Genomic DNA, 13,300 nt, shown 5'->3' with positions numbered 1-13,300 from the left:
CGAGCAAATTAAGTGTATTTCTTGTCTAAAACAAAATTGGCCTACTTGATATAACTAGAGAGAAACAACACAATGTGTGTTTCAAAAATTATTTTACTACAGTTGATCTTAGCCAAAAGGATGAGAAACAATGCAAATATTATTTGAAAAGAAAAATAGATCGGGATTGGCATCCTCATAAAGTATCTGACTTTCATTAATCAGTTACGCCACAGCAAGCTCTTCCTGTGAAGTAGCTCATTTAATTCTCCCAGTAACCCTATGGGAGATGCTCTAGTTTTCATATGAGGAAACTGAGTCTTAGAACAGTTAAGTGACTGGTTGAAAACATGTGCAGTAAGTTCTAGATCTGAAGTCCAAAATCCCCATAAGTTTGGATTTGTAGTCAGCCCTTAATCTTAACTCCTATGCTTGGCTACAAACGTTGAAAATAGGGAAGAGAAATTGTGAAACCACAGGAAGAATACATTTGACAGGTGTGTCTGCCAAGTTCGCCTCTGATGCTCGTAGCTCTGTGACATGGAACCAATCACAGATCTTCTCATTCTTAAGTTAATATTACTGCTGGTCATTTAATACTTACTGCAAAACTACAAAAGGACAAAATGAAATAACACCTAAAAGCACTTAGCAAAAAGTCTTAATTGTTTTGTAAGTGGCTTTAATTATTAATAGCAAATGATATCACCCTTAAGACTGACCTGTGTGAAAATATATTGAAAATTTGTCAAACAAGAGCTTTCTATTTGGCTCTATGTTAAGTGTTGAGATGAAGACATAAATCTGCCATCAAGTGCTCACTTTCTGGTTATAGAACGAGGACATTGCTTCTTCACTTTGAGTTAATGCTATCACTTCTTGCTTTCTCTGGAGAGTGACTTAGGTGCAGCCAATAATAAATAACTATCTGTTGAGTGGGTAGGTGGATGGATGTTCAGGGGTTCTTTCGGTCTGCTAGAACTTAGATTCACCTGTAATGTCTTCTGAGATATGCACTGAACAGATTTCAGTATATTGAATGCTACTCTTTTTCGATATTAAAAGACAAGAAAAGTTGGGAAATATATGTCATTCATCTCTGCCACACTACTTTTTGGGTTTTCTAACTCTGTTTATAAAAGTGCTAAATATTAATATGATCTCTAACTCTATAAAAGAGCTAAAAATTAATATAATCTAATATTTATCTGCCTCATATATCTGGCAGAATTCCCACAGGATGGAAAAATAAGCTAATCTTACTTTGAAAATGAGCAAAAGCATAAGTAATAAAAATTTTAAAATGTGGATTTAATATCTAAACTTAATTATACAAACCTATTATGTTAATATTTCAGATAACAAAATAGCCATGCTAAAGCACCTTTTTTTAAAAAATTAAAATTCAAATGTCAATTAATGAAGGCTAAAAAGTGAAGGCAGAGAGAAAATGGCTGAATATACTTATTTCTATGTTTATCTTCCTTGATTATTTATTCACCAAAGTAAAGTTCAGAATTGTTCAGAAATTATCTTAAAAAATACTACATGTGATAGTTTTTCCAATCATGTTTTTTATAATAGACTGAGATCCCTAATAAATTACCACTTTCCACCTTGTATAGTCATTTCCCCCAAATATTTTTGTCATTTTCTTCATAGAAAAAAATTTTTTTTACTTAACATTATATTTTATTGATGATTTAATTTTTTCTATTCTGTTACTACCATTTAAAATTCAGAAGAATCAGTGTTTAACTTATTTTTTAAAAAGCTAATTTAAAATGTATTTTATGTATTATATGTAAACAGATTCTCTAAATCAAATAAAATATAAATTATAACTACAAATTGAGAAGTTTAAATTCTTCAAATTCAGACTTTTTTTTCATAATAACCATTAAGGTTTTATTTTCCTAAACCTTCCAAGATGTCATCTTTGATTTTTCTGTACTTTTATAACTCCAGCACCAAATGTTTTGAATTGTTCCGTGCCTTTGTACTTTCAACTTTAAATCTTCCCCATGGTTAGGAATTGTCCTTTGGAAGCCATTCCAGAGGTGATTGTCATAAATCCTTCAGTCAATTTTCAGTTTTACTGAAACTGATCTCTCCCTTTCCTTCTAAAATAATATCTTTTATTTTATCTTCTTATGATTCTATGGTGTTTCCAGGAGCACCCATACAATTTTGCAGTATTCATTCATTTGTTGATCCATTCATTTAATAAATTTTTATCAGATGATAGCTTCTAACTAACTAACTAACTTCTAACTGCTTTCAATATAATCTTAAAATATTTCACAGGAAGAGAAATTCCATTTTGGAATAGCACAAGAATTTTGGGTTAAGTTTTGGCTCTTGCATTGAAGGGAAATCTCACTCAATGGCAAAAGGAATTCTCACAGGAATGGGTCACTGCTAAGTTAAAGAGTAAGGTAAACTTAAAGCAAAAGGGCAGATGTGATTGTTAGGGATGGAGGTGCAAAAGAAAAAAAAAAAAGAAAAGCAAGTGTAAAGACCTGAAAGAATCAGGGTGCATCTGTGGAACTAGAGTAAGATCATAGCATACCGTATTGGAAAGAAAATGGGAAAGAGAGGAAAAGTATATCATTAAAAATCTGGTGAAAGATTTAAAGGTACAATAATGAAGTTTGGTACATATGTTAAGAAATTATGACATACTAAGAGTAATACTAAGAGTAATTAGCCAGCACTAATCTTTAACCAAGTAAGGTTTGTTACTAGAAAAACACTTGAGTTAGTCTGGCTTGAAGAGCTAAAACCCACTCTAGGGTAGTTGCCTGAGATCAGCTGGAAGGCACAAGGAAGATAGTGGTATAGTTTCAGAAACATTTGGCTTCCCAGCTTGGAAAACTGGGAAAAGTAGGTCGTCAGAATATTAGTGATGTTTAAAACAGGTGTAATTGGTAAGCTAGGGAAACTACACAGAAAGGGCCTAAGGATAGAGCCCTGAGAAGTTTTGTTCAAGGCCAAAGAAAGGCCAAAAGGGAACAATATTGTTTTTATGAATGGCCTACTTTTTTAGGGATTAGATGTGAAAATCATAATATAAAACATGCTATAGGATTAAGATATATCTGTCCCCATTTTTCTTCGATAAGGATTTTTTTCCCCATAGCATTTAAAGTGTTTTATGTTATTCTATTTTGTATAGTAAATCTTATGCTTTACAAATATCCCACATAGTTACAGAAAAATATTTTAGGCATAAAATGAGAGGAATTTAACAAAAAATCAGGCAAGAAACACCATAAGTCAAGCATTATATTTGGAAAAGATATCTAAAGATTTTATATTGGCAGATAAATGAAAATCATATATATATATATATGTGTGTGTGTGTGTGTGTGTGTGTGTGTGTGTGCAATGATTAATCAATTATCACCATGTTTGAAATTTTTGGCATTTGTTCACTCTTACTTAAAATATTTTATTATAACTTCTTATGAAATAATAAAATAAATAAAAATAATGTATGAACATTTTAGAAAAATTCGAAAATAATTATGAAAGTTTTCCATCTCTCTAATGAAATATCTGAGATAGTGAACTTAAAAAGTAAAAAGATGTGTACTAGTTTATTACTTTGAAAGTTCTAGAATATGACCAAGTAGTCCCATAGCTCTGGACATGTGAGGAGACAAGATATAGCAGGAGTGTGGTGAGACATAGAGTCACTAGCCAAAGAATAAAAGTGAGAGAAGAAGAGGCAAGGGGCTCCAAATTCTGTTCAAGGGCACAAATTCAAACTCTTATCCTGGAGACCAAACCTTTGACACACATACCTTTGAAGAACATTCAGCCTCCAAAATATAGCAGAAAGCTAAGAGGAGAAAATAAAATCCAACAAGAGGAGAAAATAAAATCCAACAATAAGTCAGTGACATTGCAGGATTCATTTTCTGAAATCAGTAATTTTTGTCAGTTTTGCTGCTGATGAACCTCTAAGACCTAGAACAGTGTCTGACACATAGCAGATATTTAATAAGTGTTGCTGACAATTAGGAATCATGATGGCTCCACCTTTTATGGTATTTGTTTAAGAAACCACTTAAAAATCCACGTCATAAATATTTCATGTTCCCACAAATATATATGGGGATATCTGTAGACTCTGTGGACTTTGCCAGCCATTAACATTGGTCGGAAAGTAGATCTTAATGACTTCTCTCTTTAAAAATCTCAAGATTTGTTGAATTCATTTTAACACATCATGATTTCCTTTCACTTATCTATGCTTCTTTTTTTAGTTAGTCCATAAGTATTTAGTGATACCTGTTAGGTGGATAAATAAATTCACTACATGTCAAGTAATAATAAAATCTGCAAAGAAAATGTACTGCATGGCAAGATGACAGAAAACAATGGCTGAAGGACAACCACTATTTTTAAGAACTGCATGAGAAGAGGACTATAAAAAGGAGCTAGTGAGCAGAGACCTAAATAAAGTACAGGAATGAACCAGAATGAAGTCATTAGGTGGCTGAGTGTCCTGGAATAATTTAGATAGTAAGAGCTGCACATGTAGATATGAACAAAACCAGACTGTACAGAGAGGTTTCTCGATCCCAATACTTGGATTACATAACGTGGGAAATAGAAAACATTTGGAGAGTCTGAAAAAGGGGAGAGACATACCTTAGGTTTCAAAAGTATCACTCTTGTACTTGTATTGAAAATAAAATCTAGAAAGTCCAGAGTAAACACAGGGAGATTTAGTTAGAAGCTACTGGAAAATCCAAGAAGGAAATCATTTGGATTAAGGGAATTATGATGAAGACTGGAGAAGACATAAGTTGAATATGTGTTTGAAAGTAAATCTTGGGCCAGAGAAATGGCTCAGTAGAATAAGCACTTGCCTGGGAGGTGCAAAGGCCTGAGTTCAATCCCCTGTTCTGAAAAAAAAAATCCAACAAACTTTTCTAGTAAACTACATATGAGTCCTGGAAAATATGATAAATCAAGGCCTTTTGAATGGGAAAACTGCAAGAAGAAATTATTTTACTAAAGTGTGGATTATTAGAGAATGCTAGGAGAAGCTAAGGAAAAGTCAAGTTTGTGTGAGGGCAAGTTACAAAGTGGAGCTATAATTTGAGGGGAGTCTTCACATAGATGTTATTTCCAGGTATGGAAAGGATGGCTTTGCCTAAGAGTTGATAGAAAAAGGGGCCTGAGAAATGTGTCCAGTTTTGCCCAAACATGTACAAATCAAGAAATTGAGAAAGATACTGCACAAGTACTTGAGTGTTAAGGAGTGAGGTAGGATGAAAGTTAAGACAGAATCAGAGAGCTCAATGTGAAACTTACTCAGCTGAAAAGGAAAATGACCATTCTAATAAACAATTACATTTGAGGCAATACAGAGGTCAAGAGAGATTTTGATGATGATCTAAACGTGGAAGGCTGACTAAGAGGTCCTGGATGGAGATGCCAGCCATTCTTTTGAGTGGGTTAATTTAATACAAGAATAGAAATCTAGACTATTACAATAGGCCTTTACATTTTTTTCTGATAACTTTTGGCAATTTGATTGCTTAAGGTTATGCTAAGCCCTGTTACAGACTACCCCAAAATCATAGTGGATTAATGTCATTATGTTAATTTACTAGTTGCCCAGAAAGTGTCCAAATTGGTTAGTCCTGATTAGTGAGCTGCTCTTCTCCCCATAGAAACTTACAAACCCCTGCAGAAGAATCAGTGGCTCTGTTGCTAGTGTTCACATAGGTTGGTGAATAAATGTCATGGCAGAAAAAGAAACAAACCGAGGCTTTTGGTGGAACAGGCTTGAACACGTGGTGCATCACTTCTGCGCCCTGTGAGAGTGAAGCTCGATTGGGTTAACTGGATGGACGTGGGAGCCCTCCAGAGGACTGGTGGTACACACCTGCAGGGGTGTCTGGTTAGTCATGGAGGCAGGCCTGAAGTAGGAATCTGGGCTCTAGCCCTTTATTCTCTGATGCTGCTTGCTTGCTCAGCTTCCCAGGTAACATTTGCTAAGCAGCTTTGCTTCACTGCACTCCTCCTGCATGATGTGCCTGCCTTGGTGCTAACTCAATCCCCTGCAACCTTGACCTAAATTAAACCTCTCCTTTAAATTGAAGGTATTGGTTATTGTGTCCAGTGATGGGAAAGTGGACTAATGTATTTTCATATCACTAACTTCAAATTAGCAACAAAACTGCTCTTAAGTATGAGAGAGGATGGGAGATATAAGGTGATAGTGTACACAGGAAGAAGATTCAATGGGTTTGGTAATTAGACTGTAGTCTGTGTCACACATATAGGCACTCTTAACATCACTTAGTATATATGGAAGTTGCTTGCTGATGGGAGAGAGCTAGCAGAAAAGAATACATTAATGAGTCAGGCACCAGAATAAAACTCTTCAAAAATCAGGGTGGCCTGGGGTGCAAAAGTGAAAGGGTTGGTCTCATATTTCACGCAAGCATGGGTAATTCATCCTTTGCATTCATAGAAATTTCAAAGTAGAAGGCTAGCATGTTTGGTAGGGACAGTATAGAAAAAATAATGAAAAAAATCAGATTTCTACCTAAAAATGTATTTGAATAAGTCATGAAATGTTTCTGTCTTTCATCAAAAATTTCTGAAAAGGAGGTTGGTGAAGGTTTTGTTTTAAAATTGTGTGTACCAATAAGTCAAGAAACTATAGAGTGCGTGAAGCTACAGGCTTCATGTGTCATAATAAACTAAAACCAAAATTTGTCACACTTAAGCCACAGCAAAAAGTCCTCATAAAGAAGGTAATAAAAAAATTGCTTCTCTTTTAGGCCATGGATGGTGTCATTAAGAAAATAACTATTGAGACCCAATACTAACTTATGTCCATGTAGCATAAATCAGTGTGTGCTCTTTTTAGCATACTCAAATACTTCATCCCTTTGTTTTATCATTTAAAAGTAATATTTGATATTTATTTATTTTTCAGCTAAGAATAAGATTTGTTAACTAGCAAGTCGGTCCTAATATCTTTATTTGCTGAGAAATAGCCCAGTCGGGAGCCAGCAGGACTTTTCACAGCAACCGCCATGGGGTGGCTAAGGCTCCTCCAACCACAGTGGCTAATGCCACCCTCCTTCTGTCTGAATATCAACTGCTCTCTAGGTTCCCTCTCTTCTAGAGCAGGCCCTGAAACAATTGTTGTGAGAAGGCAAGACCTGGCGATGCTCACTAGCAGAAAGACGGCAGGACTGCTCCAGCTCACGCTGTACAGTCCTCACAGACATAAAGGGAAAGCTCCTTAGACGTACAACAGGGTGTTAGAATTTAAATGTGCAAAGTACAACATGAAATCTATGAACGTGCCAAGGACAAACAAGAAGTACATCACGTGGGATTATGTAACAGATATTGACAAAAGCCATTGTAGCTCTACCTACATATCCTAGTCTATAATCTAACAAGTCAAAGCTTTCAACTGGCTGCACTCACATGACTGTGTTCTTTCCAATATGCGTTCTTTCTTCCTTCTGTGCTCTTTCTAGAACAGCAGATATATTACTGCTATGAAGTTCAAACTGTTCTAGAAACTGAGCATATTCCTGAATAAAATTGTTTCAAAACACTATCGTGTGTTTTGACATGATACGGAAAAGAAACATCTTTTGGCATAGCAGGTGTCAGTTCCTAGGTTTTTATTATAAGCTTCCAAACCTTTGATGATTTGAGAAGTGCCAATCATAATTTTGAGCACAACAAAGTGTTCCTATCACCAAATTCACACTGCAGAGATGGTAGATGTTCTTATCTAGATCATAATAGGATCTTCCTCCTAATTCAGTCTTTTTCACTGGTTATGGTGTGAGAAACGCAGACATCAGCTAATACCATGGTGGAGATTTTCAGGATGTTATCATGATGCTTCTTTGGTGAAGTACATTGAAACCAAGGGCTTGTTGTATTTATTTTCCTGTGTGAACAGAACATGAGCTATATTCAGCTTCCATTCACCATAATCATACAGAAATCCACAAATTTACACATGTTTTCTACCACTGGATAATTCTCTCTCTCTCTCTCTCTCTCTCTCTCTCTCTCTCTCTCTCATACTGTGAATGGAACCCACAACATGCTTGCAACGCTGGTGCTATGATACTGAATGACATTGACCTGCATCCCTGGCCCACCACTGGATAAGTTTCAAAGTACCAGAAATTTTTTTCTTGGGCCATCAACATGGAAATATAGGACTGAGGAGATAGCTCAGTAGAATAAGTGCTTGCCTGGCAAACGCAAGGTCCTGAGTTCAGTCCAATACCCGGCCATCACAGCCATTCTGACACTGGTTCTCCCCTGCCTCCCCATCTAAGCAGCTGCGCTCTCAGGCTCCTGGCCCCTGGCAGATCATCCATTCTGTACTTGGTCGCCTCTTGCAGGCCGTGGATCTGGCTGTGATAGGGCGAGCTGTCTAGGAGGAGGAAAGCGACCTCGGTGCCTGTGCAGAAGAGGCCTGGTACAGCTAGCTCTGCTCTGACTCACGGTATAGCTGGCTTAGCTGTTCACAGCATGAACTCCTGCAGGCAGATGTGGCAGCAGCCCCGTAGCTGCAGGCCAGTTTGAACCCATCCTCCACCACAGCGAACCGCCTCCTGGGGATCTGTGCGGAGGCACTCTGTGAGCCGCAACCACCGTCACTACTGAGTGTGACACTTTCCAAAGCCACTTTTTATTTTTAAAATGAGTATGAAAGGAATGAACCTAAAAGCAAGCCTTCAATATAAAAAAGAAATGTTTATGGAGATTTAAAATGTCAATCAATTCAAACAATATAGAGAAAACAAGTAACTTTAACAAAAAATAGACAAAGGACTGGAATAGATAATTCTCAGAGAAATCATCCAAATGGCCAACCGGTATATGAAAAAATGTTCAATAACGCTAATCACCAGGAAAATGGAATTTAAAGCCACAGGAAATGTCATCTGGCACCTGTTAGAACTTGTTTTATTTGAAAGAGAGTAAAAAGTAATAAAAACCATTAGAAATGATACAGAATTTCATAAAACATTACATTATGAATTCAACAGTGATTGTTATATTGTATATTGTTGTCTTCAAGGTATTTGTTCAGATAACTACATATAAGCATGCAAAATTGATCAAAAATATTAAGTACTAATTGTTCCTTTCAACAAACCAATAGAAATTAGTACAATTATCTTAGCTCTCTCTCTCCTTCTCTCTCTCTCTTTCTCTAACTTTCTCTGTCTCTTTCTTCTGTATAGCTGAGTAGTACTCTACTTTATAAAAATACTACAACATTTTATCCATTCCATACTAGATGGATATTTGGGTAGTTTCCAAGACTTAAGTATTACAGATAGCACCGTTATAAACATGAAAGCACATATAGCACTGTGGTATGGTGTTTTCAGTTCTTCTGGGAAAATACTCAGAAAGGGCCAAGGGGAATATATTTCCTTCCCTTCTTTCTTTTATGTTTTCCATCATCCTAGTTGTTATTTTCTTTTGAGCAGTATCTTTGCCTTTCACAATCTCTATTATACCTTTCAGATTTTTACTCTTTCAGGTTCTTACACTAGAGAGACAATACAATATTTACACGTGTGGGTCCGATTTATTTCACTTATGAGTATGCTCTCTAGTTGTATCCATTTATTTATACAAATGGCAAGTGATTATATTAAAGATATTCAAAATAATTATTCATTTGAGAAATGCAAATTTAAACAACACTGAAATCCATCTCATCCCAAGAAGGATGGCTGTCATCAAGAAATGAACCAATAAAGCGTACTGGAGGGGTTATTGGGAAAACGAACTCTTCTCCACTGTTGGTGGGAGTATGAATGTGTAAAACCACTATGGAAATCAGTGTGAAGATTCCTCAGAAAACTAGGACAAGAGGTTCTGTCCAACTCAGATGTTCCCCTTCAGGATATTTTTCCAGAAGAACTAAAAACATCACAGCACAGTGATATATGTGTTCTCATGTTTATAGCAGCATAATTTGCAATACTTAAATCTTGGATACTACCCAAGATTCCCATCAAGTGGGGAATGGATAAAAAAGATGTGATATTTTTATGCAATGAAGTATTATTCAGCTATAAAGAAAGATAAACTGGAGGTTGTTAGAAAGTTTTAATGGGAAAGAAGAAAGTTATATGGAGCATAGAGATTCAGTGTACACTCTTGATGACAATGTAAATAGAATTAATAGCTTGGAGTTTCTCCCATATTTTGAAAAATGGAATTATTATATGATCTAGCAATCTTGATACTTGCTATGTATCCATAAGATTCAATCAGTATATGAAACAATTATTTTCATTCACATGTTCACTGGTTCATTATTCATAATAACCAATACGTAGAAAAATCTAGGTATCCACCGACAGAAGAATGAATAAAGAAAATATGGGGTACATAAACACACACATGGAGACCTGGGGAGATGGTTCAGTGGAATAAGTGCTTCCTTGGCAAGCACAAGGGTCTGAGTTCAATCCCCAGTTCCACCAAAAAAAAAAAAAAAAAAGAAAGAAAAGAAAAGAAAGACAGAAAAAAATGAACACGCACATGGACACACTTGGAATATTATTCAGCCCCCAAAAGAAGAATGTCCTGTCACTTTTGACAATGTGGGTGTGAGCTTGGGCTTTACTACTCTAAGTGAAATAGACACAGAAACACAATACTGTGTGATGGCTCTCAAGGTGGAGTCCAGAAAGTTGAGCTCAAAGAAGCAGAAAGTAGGACGGTGTTAGCGGGGCTGCAGAGCAGTACCTGGAAGAGAAGCAGAGGTATTGTGCAGAGGGCGCTACCTGAGATCTATCATATGGTAGGACTACTATAGTTGACAATTTATACCTAAAATCACTGAAAGAGCAGATCTTCGATATTTTCAGCATACACAAAAAATTATAATTGTGTGAGGAAGGAGTACGTTAGTGATTATTGCAGTAACCACTTTCCAGTGTATACATATACCAAAAGTCATGTACTTTGTATGCATTTTTCAACAATTATACTTCAGAAAAGCTGAAAACAAATAATGAAACCAAATATAAAGATTTGCCAGTCTTCTCTATCCCAGTGTTGCAAAGCATTAGAATGCTCGCAGAAGGACTTGCCGGGAGGAGGAGTGTGGAACTATTTTAACAGCATTTCCAGGATTTTTCGATGACTCATAGTTCTAGGCATTCATGTGAATTCCCAACTTGCATTTTAAACTTTGCAATCATTTAAAAAGAGAATGCCTTCCAACTTTTCATGATAATGAGATTAAAACTTTCACATAGAAAGCTTTAAAATAGTGTTAGTTTTGCATTCCTTCTCTCCCAACCCTGCATATTGATGTACTCAACCACGTTGTAAGTGGAATTGCTTTTTGAATTGGAGAGAGGAAAAGACAGTGACTGATAGCTGTGGGATGCAGAATATCACTTGAATTTTTGGCCCAGATTTAGAAGATGGCACAGAAGACACAGTTACTTACGTGCTGCAACTCTACTCCATTGCCTGCTTCAGCGTCTCCGTCAGTATGTGTATCAGTCAGCTTTCCTGTGTTAATAGACATCCCTTTCATTTCAGAGGCTTAAGCATCAAATACTTTTTTTATTTACATTACAGGAATGCTGCAGTTCAGCCAATGTGATCCCTGCAGATCTAATCATTTTGGACTCCTACTAAAAGAATCATTCTAATCCAAGAGTGCTAAGAAGCAGCTGAGAAGCATGATGAATAAATTCAAAATGAATTTAGTTACTTTTCCAAGTTGTTATTATAATGCAAATTTTCAGACAGCAAGGAATTGGTTAAAGGAAATTATTTTGAACCACTTTTAGAAAGTTTAAAGTTTTATTTATGGTTATTAGACACATGTACATAAGTTATGAACTAGTTTTGCTTGTTTGACCTAACTCTTTTTATCTACCTGGGGAATTATAATATTCCTAAACTGAAGCACATATTTGCTTTAAATAATTTGTTCAAACTGGACATTTGACAGGCCAGCTTATATTCTGTCGCTCCAAATATGTCAGAATCAGCCCCAAATCACAGAGACAGGACTTCTTGTCCTACAATATATAGCTAAAGTTTCATAGACAAAAATCAAGAATTAATAAATACTAGGAAACTGAAATCCAGCATATTACTATATTACTAAGGTGTGAATCTTATTTTTGCAACTCCCATGTGCAAAAAGCGGAGGAGGCTCTACCTTCAATAAGAACACTGGGCCTGCATATTGAAGTCTCCAGCCACTGAGCTGAGAAGACTGCCTCTGCTCTTTCCCTTGCCCCTCACACTAGTAAGGCACAGTTCCCAGTCTTACACTATGGCAGTGGAAGATGAATGCCTTTCATTGGTTCATAGAAAATGTTATCAAGACTTCTGATGTACAGTACTCCTTCAGGTCTTTCAAATCTGTATCTTTTCTGCTAAACTATAGGCATGGATATTTTATGATTCTCCTATGGTCCTTCTTGCTTACAAATTCTGGGTAGCCTCTGTTCCTCTTAAAAAAGTCTTGCAATGTCTCTGTTGGTGTAATCCCAAGAAACAGAGTGCAAGCCTTTGCTATTCCTAGATCCTATCAAATTTTCAGATATTGAAGAAGCCCTGAATTTCTGTCCTAGAACTGGAGAGATGCGATCTCTGCCTTAGGTGGCATAGGATTCTTGGTATGCTAAGTTGGATTGTCCAAGAACAGACCCTACAAAGCCATAAATTCAAGTAATTTATTTGAAATGTTAAAATGCTAGTTTTTATGTGGGAAAAATAATATAGCAAATAGAATACAGTATAGAGTACCTGATTAACTCAGTGGAAGATGGGAGTTTCATCTTATGCAAACATTCTGACAATTAGTGAGTCTGACTGAGGCAATAGCTGGGGTATCCACGTGCTAGTTATTGAGAGGTTCTGCTATGTGCTCAGAAGAGGATGGAAACTACAATAGGAAACCAGGGACTCTTCGGAGCCTCTGGGCCAAGGTTCATTCTTCCATACCACTGATCTTTCTCCATGGGGCAGTGAGGGACAAAGCTGCTGAGGAAGCTCTGGTACAGAGATGTAGGTGTGGGAATCCCCAATGAAATCACATTTGCTGAAAGTGTGAGAAAGGCAGGAAAAGTTCCATAGGTACTGCAGTTTGCGTCACCTTCTCTGCAGCCTGGGGGATTCTGTAATCTATGCAAGTCATTGTCCTTCATTTCTGTAACTAAAGGCTTTTCCTGCAATCACACCTTTCAAGTTATGACTTGGACTTCTGCAAGCAAGAAGGAATTTTTCTTGTGCTGCTGTTTTCCCC

Source organism: Octodon degus, unplaced genomic scaffold, assembly GCF_000260255.1.
Source record: "Octodon degus isolate 3935 unplaced genomic scaffold, OctDeg1.0 scaffold00032, whole genome shotgun sequence".
Lineage (NCBI taxonomy): Eukaryota > Metazoa > Chordata > Mammalia > Rodentia > Octodontidae > Octodon > Octodon degus.
This window is presented reverse-complemented; position numbering follows the sequence as displayed.